Here is an 11,076-nt window from a genome sequence, read left to right as displayed (position 1 = left end):
CAAATAGCTGTGAAAAGAAGAGAAGCAAAAGGCAAAGGAGAAAAGGAAAGATACACCCATTTGAATGCAGAGTTCCAAAGAACAGCAAGGAGAGATAAGAAAGCCTTCCTCAGTCATCAATGCAAACAAATACAGAGAAACAATCGAATGGGAAAGACTAGAGATCTCTTCAAGAAAATTAGAGATACTGAGGGAATATTTCATGCAAAGATGGGCACAATAAAGGACAGAAATGGTAAGGACCTAACAGAAGCAGAAGATATTAAGAAGAGGTGGCAAGAATACACAGAAGAACTATACAAAAAAGATCTTCATGACTCAGATAACCATGATGGTGTGATCACTCACCTAGAGCCAGACATCCTGGAGTGTGAAGTCAAGTGGGCCTTAGGAAGCATCACTACAAAGCTAGTGGAGGTGATGGAATTCCAGTTGAGCTCTTTCAAATCCTAAAAGATGATGCTTTGAAAGCGCTGCACTCAATATGCCAGCAAGTTTGGACAACTCAGCAGTGGCCACAGGACTGGAAAAGGTCAGTTTTCATTCCAATCCCAAAGAAAGGCAATGCCAAAGAATGCCCAAACTACCGCACAGTTGCACCCATCTCACATGCTAGCAATGTGATGCTCAAAATTATTCAAGCCAGGCTTCAGCGGTATGTGAACCATGAACTTCCAGATGTTCAAGCTAGATTTAGAAAAGGCAGAGGAATCAGAGATCAAATTGCCAACATCCATTGAATCACTGAAAAAATGAGAGAGTTCCAGAAAAACATCTATTTCTGCTTTATTGACTATGCCAAAGCCTTTGACTGTGTGGATCACAACAAAGTGTGGAAAATTCTGAAAGAGATGGGAATACCAGACTACCTGACCTGCCTCCTGAGAAACCTGTATGCAGGTCAAGAAGCAACAGTTAGAACTGGACATGGAACAACAGACTGGCTCCAAATAGGAAAAGGAGTACGTCAAGGCTTTATATTGTCACCCTGCTTATTTAACTTATATGCAGAGGACATCATGAGAAATGCTGGACTGGATGAAGCACAAGCTGGAATCAAGACTGCCGGGAGAAATATCAATAACGTCAGATATGCAGATGATACCACCCTTATGGCAGAAAGTGAAGAAGAACTAAAGAGCCTCTTGATGAAAGTGGAAGAGGAGAGTGAAAAAGGTGGCTTAAAACTCAACATTCAGAAAACTAACATCATGGCAAATAGATGGGGAAACAATGGAAACAGTGAGAGACTATTTTGGGGGGCTCCAAAATCACTGCAGATGGTGATTGCAGCCAAGAAATTAAAAGATGCTTGCTCCTTGGAAGACAAGTTATGACCAACATATTAGACAGCATATTAAAAAGCAGAGACATTACTTTGCCAACAAAGGTCCATCTAGTCAAAGCTATGGTTTTTCCAGTAGTCATGTACAGATGTGAGAGTTGGACTATAAAGAAAGCTGAGCACCGAAGAATTGATGCTTTTGAACTGTGGTGTTGGAGAAGACTCTTGAGAGTCCCTTGGACTGCAAGGAGGTCCAACTAGTCTATCCCAAAGGAAATCAGTCCCGAATATTCATCGGAAGGACTGATGCTGAAGCTGAAACTCCAATACTTTGAACCACCTGATGCGAAAAACGTGTCTCATTTGAAAAGACCTTGAGCTGGGAAAGACTGAAGGCGGGAGCAGAAGGGGACAACAGAGGATGAGATGGTTGGATGTCATCACGGACTCAACTGACATGAGTTTGAGTAAGCTGTGGGAGTTGGTAATGGACAGGGAAGCCTCGCGTGCTGCAGTCCATGGGGTCGCAGAGTCGGACACGACTGAGGGGCTGAAGTGAACTAGCACCTTCTGATATGTGATGCCATTTACTTGTTTGCTATGTTTATTATTATCTGCTTGTCCGTCCCTACTAGGATGTCAGCTCCACGAGGGCAGGGGTGGTCCCTGCAGTGTTCCCAGAGCCGCGTATAGCAATGGCGCCTGGCACAGCTGTGTCCCCTTATCCAAAGTTTCACTCTCCATGGTTTCAGATACCCGTAGTCAACCAAGATCTGAAAATGTTAAATGGAAAATTTCAGAAATAAATAATTTGTGGGACTTCCCTAGGGGTCCAGTGGCTAAGATGGGGTTCTCAATACAAGGGGTGTGGGGTTTGATCCCAGGTCAGGGAACTAGATCCCATATGCCACGAGTAAGAGTCCACGTGCTGCAACTATGACCTGGCTCAGTCAGGCGCCCACAAGCAGCCTGCACCGTACCTCCCGTGGAGAGCAGGGGCTACTGTGTGTGCTTAATACGTGTTTGCTAAATGAGTGAACAGATGAACAGCAGGTCAGGTCTGCAGCTGGTCTTTCCACAATAGATGCAACTCTTTGTCCCCCTTGATTTCAGCCATTTGAAGCCTATATTTTCCAAACTCCAGACTGGAAGGCACGGCTTGACAAAAGAGGCTTATGGTGTTGCAAGAGGTGGCCTGGGATAAGAAAGAAACTCCCAATTTCTCTCCAAACCTGTTCTGCCTATATCTTGCCTGTCTTAGTAAAGGGCTTCTCCATCCTGCCAGTTGCACAGGTTCTGGAGCCCTCCACGTCTCCTTTCTCTTACATTCTACTTCCCGCTGGCTGTACTTGGGAAATGCGCCAAGAACCTAACCTGCTCACCACCTCCGTCACCATCTCCCCAGGCCACATCGCCAACAGCTCTTACCAGGATTACTGCAACTGTCTTTTTCTACCCCACCCTAGGGGCACTAGTGGTAAAGAACCCACCTGCCAATTCAAGAGACAAAAGAGATGCAGGTTTGATCCCTGGGTCCGGAAGATCCCCCGTAGGAGAGCATGGCAACTCACTCCAGTATTCTTGCCTGGAGAATTCCATGGACAGAGGAGCCTGGTAGGCCACAGTCCATGTAGTGACATGGAGTTGGACATGACTGAAGTGACTCAGCATGCATGTACCCCACCCCTAACAGTCTAGTCTCAATGCAGCAGCCAGTGTAATTGTAAAAGATTTTTATGAATCAAGTTATGTCTCTCCTGTTATCAACACCTTCCTGCAGCTCTCCACTTTGGCACGGAAGTCCAGCTCTCTCCTGAGTCCCCACTTACCCCTCTGGCCTCAACGCCTCTTACTCCACTCTCAGCCCTCTGCTGCAGCCACACTGGCCTTGCCTTTTCTCTAATCTAAGAGGCCTTTGTCTGCTCCAGTGCCTTTACACATGCTGTTCCCTCTGCCTGGAATGTCTTCCCCCCAAGAAACCTGTGTGACTTCTTCAGGTCTGTGCTCAGATGTCCCCTTCTCTGTTCATTACTATAAAGCAGCGTCTTCTCCCAACACTCCCTTCTCCTCCCTTCTCCTCTTTATCAGGCTTTATTTTTCTCCACAGCACTTAGCACCATCTGGAATGCCAAAGATTTGCTTCTCTCCTGGTGCCTGTGTCTGTCTCCCGGAGAGTTCTAGGAGGGAGGGACTGAGCTCTGTTCAGGGCTGTGTCTTCCACACCCTGAGCTGTGTCTGGAGCACACTGGTGCCTGGAGTCCAAACCCTGCTGTTTCTGGGATATTCTCAGGATTCACAGGAGCAACAAGAAAGAAGCAGTTTGATCCTAAGACTCTCCTGGAAGATGCAAGCCTTGGGGCTGGTGTGTTCCAACCACCTACAGAAGTCCTGTCCCTCAGATTCAGTTCTCCAGCACCCGCTTCTGCTCCTGGGGCCTTAGGCTGCAGCCTCAGACAGAAACGCAACCCATCCAGGCCCTGGGGGCTCCTCCTGCCCAGCAATGCCCCGAAAGCCCCTGCCTGGGCACTCACCCCAGACCTTCTCCTCTGGTGAGCCCGTTCTCACCCCTTGAACTGCCCTTCACGGTGAGTCAATTGCTAAGGTTTATCAAGCAAGTAAGACAGAGATTCGATCCCTGGGCTGTGAAGATCCCTCGGAGGAGGAAATGGCAACCCACTCCAGTATTCTTGCCTGGGAAATCCCATGGACAGAGAAGCCTGGAGGGCTACAGTCCATGGAGGTCACAAGAGAGTCAGACATGATTTAGCGACTAAACAACAACAGCAAAAATCAAACCTGTATATATGGATGAAGGAAGTGGGAGGGCTGGCCCTTGTCCTCCTGTCTGCCGTCTGGGACCAAAGTTCAAGGCACCAGCTGGGTGCATCGGCATGAAGCAGCAGGTATGGTTCAGGCTGTCCCCACAATGGGAGCCGAGGAGGAAGGGGCTGGACGAGCAGAGGCGGCACGCTGCAGGGGTCCAGGGCACAGACTCTGCAGTCAGGGCACCTGGGTTTTGCATCCTAGCTTCACGGTTCTTCCACCTCGTGACCCTGAGAAATTTCCTAGTTGTACCTGCCTCCATTTCCCTATCTGTAAATGTGGATGGCATCACTGACTCAATGGACATGAATTTGAGCAAAGTCCAGTAGATGGTGAAAGACAGGGAAGCCTGGTGTGCCTCAGTCCATGGGGCTGCGAAGAGTGGGACGTGACTGAGCGACTGAACAACAGCAAAGCGGGGACAAGAGAACCAGACCTGACCACTGGGCCTGCTGCAAGAGGCGAGTCCTGTACAGGGCACCGGGGCTCAGCTGTGCTCCGTGGCACGTTAGAGCCAACACTCTGGTTGGCATGTGATGGGTGGAAAGGAAGAAGTGCCCTGGGCACAAAGCCGCGTGCAGAGGGCGGCCAGGCTGGCCTGTGAGGAAGGCGGGGGCAGCCCTGGCAGCCAGGGCTTCGAGGAGAAGTGGGGAAAGGGGGCATGTGGGCGGGACGTGGGTGGCTCTGGGCTTGAGGCGACCCTTTGAAGGCGTGTCTCCTAAGGAACCGTCTGACAGGCCCAACTGGAAAGGGGAGCGCTTGCAGCCCGGAGACCTGGGAGGAGGCCGTGCGGCAGTCCTGGGCTTGCAGGGAGGACAGACGGGGAAGCGCACGGGAGGGATGGCTGAGGCAGACCCCAGCCGGTCCGTCCTCCCCTTCCGTCTGGCGTGGGTCTGCACGCGCTGCACTGCCCGCCTGCTGATGGTCTCAGCTCCTCTGCACAAGCACTGACTCATCCTTCAGGACCTGGTTCAGGACGTCTCTGGAAGCCACTTGGCTGCCTGGGCCAGAATTAGTCATTGTGTCCTCAGCCTGGCTCGCTCACAGCCTCTCCTTTGAGGTTGTCTCCGGGTGCGGAGCCTGTACACGAGAGGTGCACCACTGGGGTTTCATGAATGCATGGTGGGCATGCGGGCAGGTGGGTGACTGGTGTGGCAGGACAGTCCTGGAGCTGGGACCCACCGGGCAGGGCTGGGCCTGGCCGGACAGGCTGGGAGCACCCAGGCCAGCTCTCCCTGGGGGAGGCCTGCCTCCCACCCCCGCCAGCCCTGCTCACCTGCCTCCCCTGCGGGTCCCCCCCAGGACCAGACCCCCGGCGCTCCCCCTACACCACTCTCCTCACCCTCTCCGGCCTTCATCACGCTCCCCACACTCTCCGCTGCACAAGCTCCAGCCAAAAAACAAATCAAAACAAAACCCCAAGCCTTGACCTGGCCCTGACGCTCTAGCCAGCCTGTGTTTTCCTGGTTGCTGCCAAGTGCCGCCAGAAGGTGGCTACTCCCACCCCCCACCTGCGGCCGGTCCTGCCTTTTCCGATCTCGACACTCTGGCCTCGCACCTGCTCTCGCTTCTCTGCAGAGTTCACAGGTTGCCCTGCAGTGCCTGTCTGTTAGGCTGCCCCCGTCGCCCGGGGCCTCCTGGGACCACTGGTCTCGCTCCCACCGCATCTCTGCCTGCCCTGCACCTGTCTGGTCCCTCCGTCCTCTTTCTCGCAGAGGCTCTGTCATCAGGCCCAGTGTGCAGGCCACCCCTCAACTCCTCACTGTCCTTCCCAAGCTCTCTGCCTGGGGAACCATCCTTGAACACCCTGGAGCTCAGCCCTGGGTTCCCTCAGCCCACGAGTGTGTGCTGAGGTCCTGTGTGTGCCAGGTACTGTGCTAGGAGCTGACAAGCAAGAGTGAGCATAGACCATTTGGTCCTTGCACTCAGGGAGCTGCTCTTGGGTGTGTGTGTGTGTCTCTCTGTGTGTAACATAGACCCTGAATAAATTAAAAAATTATTCAGGAGGTGAGCATCATGTGCTGTGTGTGCTTAATCGCTCAGTCATGTCTGATTCTCTGCGACCCCATGAACTGTAGCCCACCAGGCTCCTCTATCCATGGGATTCTCCAGGCAAGAATACTGGAGTAGGTTGCCATTCCCTTCTCCAGGGGATCTTCCTGACCCAGGGATCAAACCCAGGTCTCCTGCAGGTGAATCCTTTACCAGCTGAGCTACCAGGGAAGCCCAGTGAGCACCATGAGTACTTTCAAATAGGGTGCTGATGCCAGGGCACTTTGGGTTGGGTGGTCAGGAAAGGCTTCCTGGAGGAGGTGACACTTCAACTGGAACTGAAGTGACCAGAAACTCCTGCCAAGCTTGCCCTGCGCCTTTTGCAGGGGAAAAGCGTGAAAGGCAGAGGGGGCAGCCGGGGCAAAGCCAGGGCCCACTTGGATGAGCCCACCCAACCAGTCACCTTTCTGAGCTCCTGCACTGGGACTGTGGTCTCTCAGGCCACCCCACCCCAGGAGGGTCCAGAACATTCTCGGCACTCTGGCCAAGGGGTGATGCTGCCGTGCCGTGTGCACCTCCAGTGACTAGAGACTCAGCCTTTCCCTGGGACTGCCTCGCCTGGCTCACGCGGCGGAGCTAGATGGCTCAGCTGTCCCCGGCAAGTCTTATGGGTTCCAGGGAGACTACTGGGGTTGGAGGCAGGTAAGAGCATTCTCACCTTCCCCCCAGGCCCCCCAGGCCTCCCCCCACCCCACATCCTGGGCGGTTGTGACCCACGCTGCCTCCAGGGCCCCTTAACTACTGCTCTCTGAGCTGCAAAGAGATTGCAATCAGAGCTTCCTGGAGAGAAGAGGGAAAAGGAAAGAAGACCCTTCCTCCCCGCTGCGCCCAGCACGCTGACATGGGAGAGCAAGGAAAGAAGGCCCTTCCTCCCCGCTGCGCCCAGCGCGCTGACATGGGAGAGCAAGGAAAGAAGGCCCTTCCTCCCCGCTGCGCCCAGCGCGCTGACATGGGAGAGCAGGCAGTGCTCACAGCCGTATTCGTTTTCACCTTCGTCGTTCTTCCACCTATAAACGTCACAGATGCTGGGGCTGGGGAGGAGGGAACGGGAGTCGGAGGCCAGCAGGCGCAGTTTCTGTTTGGGAGATGGACAGTGGTCCTTCAGAATGGTTAGAGCTCTGCACTTAAAACTGCTAAGATGGGGACTTCCCTGGTGCTAAGCGGCTAAGACTCCAAGCTCCCAAGGCAGAGGGCCCGGGTTCAATCCCTGGTCAGGGAACCAGACCCTGCATGCTGCAATTAAAGATCCTGCATGCAGTTGCTGGGGGGAAGGGACAGTTAGGGAGTTTGGGATGAATTTGTACACAGTGCTATATTTAAAATGGATAACCAGTAAGGACCCACTGTGTAGCACAGGGAGCTCTGCTTAATGTTATGTGGTGACCTGGATGGGGGGCGGCTTTGGGGGAGAATGGGAACATCTATATGTGCGGCTGAGCCCCTTTCTGTTCACCTGAAACTACCACAACATTGTTAAGCGGCTACACCCCAATACAGGACAAAAGGTTTAAAGTTTGGAGGAAAGAAAGATCCAGCATCCCCAACTAAGGCCCAGTGCAGCCAAATGAGTAAATATTCCTTGGGGGCCCTGATAGTTAAAGACTCTGCCTGTGGTGCAGGAGGCCTGGGTTCCATCCCTGCGTCAGGAAGATCTTCTGAAGAAGAGAATGGCAACTCACTCCAGTATTCTTGCCTGGAAAGTTCCATGGACGGAGGAGTCTGGCAGGGCTGCAGCCCATGGGACACAAAGAGCTGGACACGACTGAGTAACTAACGAACACACACGAAAATTGTTAAGGTAGTAAAAAAAAAAAAAAAAAAGTCAAAATAGTAAATTTTATGTTATGTATATTTTACCACAGCTTTAAAAAAAGCAATACCGGCTTCCAGCTCATTGCTTTATCCTCAGTGGCTGGCACAGAGTAGGCGTGCAGAAAGCGACTGTTAGATGCAAGGATGTGAGCAGAAAAGGCAAACCCACCTTGAACTTCCCTGGCCTGAGGCTCCCAACCTTCAGGAAAAGTGGCAGGAGGGGCTGGCCGGCTTCCCCCAGCCCCCAGAGGATGCTGAGGCAAACACTTACCTGGGCCTTCTCCTGCCAGAGAGAGAGCCTCTCTTGCTGGTTCAGCAGCCGTGCCATGACCAGGAGGCTGAGCTGGCCTCGAAGCTGCCTGCGGGAGAAGGGGAGACAGGGACTGAGGGCATGCACTCTGCTGGGCTTGTGGGGGTTAAGGTCGGGGGATGGGCAGGGAAGTGTAGGACACACACCGAGAGGGAGCAGAGCCCCTCTGTCTGGGGAATTTTAGCTTTCTCCTTTGGTTTCCAGCATTTATGATTTATTTTAGAAGTCATAAAAAACATGCCAGATGGGAAAGTTTAAAAATAAGCAAAAAGAAAATAATTAATGAAAAAAAAGGTGGTGATTTCAGAGGCTAGCATAGTAGTGTTTTTCTTCTTAGTTTTTTCTTTTTCTCTATAAGTCTGTGCTACACAGAGATACCGTTCAACCACTTCTGTACAGACCATCGTCCTTTTTTTCCTTTGCAGCGTTAAGATCTTTCAGCCTGTGGAAGGTGGTAGAAAGTGGGTGATCGGGGCTGGTGAGGCCACATTTTGTTGTTTTTTTTTCCACCCAGTATCCAGTGATTTTTCTTTGGAGAGTCCCCTCACTCCCACCCCCAGCCCAGATTCGGGTTCCCAGGCGAGCATGTGAGCCGGGCCTGGCCCATCAGCCCTTGTGTTCAAGCCACTGCGAAGGGGCCTCCAGGTCTCGACTGGGACCAGTGGAGTGAGTGCTCTTCCAGCAGGGCCACTAATCTGTTGGGAGGGGCTTCTATAGTCCCTGGTGCCCACCCTGCCTCTCTGGGGGGCTGGGGCAGGGGTCGAGGAGGCTGGAGGATGAAGCAAGTAGAGATAGAGCCCTCCCTGCCTGAAGCCTCCAACCCCCAGACCTATGCAGTCAGCGGATAAAGCCCCCTTTGCTTCTTCAGCAAGTCTGAGCTGTGCTCCTAAGACTAGCGCCAGTCCTGACTGATTCCCTCAGGGTGGAGTGGGTACTGGCTCTTCTACAGTAAAGCCTTATAATGGGGATTTCAGATGCTAATGTTTATGGCTCTGATTTTTTCTTTCTATTTTATTTTTTAAATTATGAAAATATGATAACACACTTACAGGAGACTTGGAAAATACAGAACAAAGTTACACATAGCTCCACGATATATTTGGAGAAGGAAATGGCAACCCATTCTAGTCTTCTTGCCTGGAGAATCCCGTGGACAAAGGAGTCTGGTGGGCTGCCGTCTATAGGGTCATACAGAGTTGGACACAACTGAAGCAACTTAGCAGCAGCAGCAGCAGCAGCCACGATATATTGGGGCTTTCCTTGTAGTTCAGTAGTAAAGAATCCACCTGCAACGCAGGTGACCAGGGTTTGATGCCTGGGTAGGGAAGATCCCCTGGAGAAGAAAATGGCAACACACTCCAGTATTCTTGACTGGAGAATCCCACAGACAGAGGAGCCTGGCAGGCTACAGTCTATGGGGTTGCAAAGAGTCAGACACGGCAGTGACTAAACCACCACCACCATCACTATGTATTACAATGATTTTTTAAGTAGATTAAGATTTTTAATTCGAGTTTCAATATCAAATTCTCAAAAATTAATAGAATGGATATACAGAAAAGTAGAAGGATACAGTAGGCCTGAAAAGCACCACAAACCAATTCAATAGCATTAAGATTTACATAATTTTCACGCAAGTAGGATACAAATTCTATTCAAGTTTCCATAGACTATTAACTAGGAGATACTGGAACATATCCAGGGACATAAAACAAGGTGCAAACTTTTCATGGTCTAAAGGTATTAAAATCATAGAATCTGTTATCAGTGGAATTATATTAGAAATCAGTATTGAAAGATAAGTGAAAATAACCCACATATTTTCAAGTGCAATGTGACATTTACCAAAAGAGACCTTTGACTTAGTCGGGCTCTGGCTTTCATGGGTCCCTGAGGGCTGGGGTGAGTAAGGGGAGAGAGAAGAGGGGAGTAGAGACCAGAGGATGGGACTGGGGGTGGCAGTGGCCAGGAGGGGCTGGAGGGGGCGATGGGAGGCGGGGTGGGAGGGTTACATCTTCCTTACACTTCGACACATTTGTGGCCCCCACGGGCAGCAGAGGTCAGCCCCTGACATGGATTCTGCTGTGGCCACAGTCTCTAATTCCCACAGAAAGCTATCACCAGAAAGCCCGGCGACCGAGGTGGATGTGCGCGTTTGTGTCCCCTAGAGCCGGAGGAAACCGAAGGAACATGGTGGAAAACACTTGGGTCAGAACCAGCTCCATAGAGGAGACATGCCCTCGAGCAGCAACACTGCCGGAGGGACCCCGCGGGCGCCCCCGCCCCCATCCCGGAAGGACACCACAAGGAACAGAAGGGTGGCACAAGGGGACGGCAGGCTGCAGGCAGTCCTCGGAAATGGCGTCTCCCCAAAGAAGTACTTGGGGGAGGCAGGACTGAGCCTGGCGCCCCCTCAGGGGGGCTGAAGGCGCCCCTGCAACTCCCCCAGGGCCTGCACCCATCCTGGCTTCATGTGGCGGGGGTGGGGAGCTCCTGGGTGGTGGGGAACGGAGGTGGGAATGGCCTCCTCCAACTTCCCATGGGGCTGAGCAGATGGTACCTGAAGCAGGCACCTTATTTATATTCTTATTCAAGAAAATCAGAGGAATCAACAATGCAAAAAGCTCTTGATCTAAAAAAACAAACAAAAAACAGCATCAGGCAGCAGTGCCCCTTACCAGAAGGGCAGCCGTGAGAAAGAGCAGGGGACGCTCCCACACAGCTGGTGGGGACACAAACGCGCACACCCAGCTCGGTCACCTGCCGGGCGAGACCTGCTCACCCACAACCCAGC

Source organism: Bos mutus, chromosome 11 (genome assembly GCF_027580195.1).
Source record: "Bos mutus isolate GX-2022 chromosome 11, NWIPB_WYAK_1.1, whole genome shotgun sequence".
In the NCBI taxonomy this organism is placed as follows: Eukaryota; Metazoa; Chordata; class Mammalia; order Artiodactyla; family Bovidae; genus Bos; species Bos mutus.
This window is presented reverse-complemented; position numbering follows the sequence as displayed.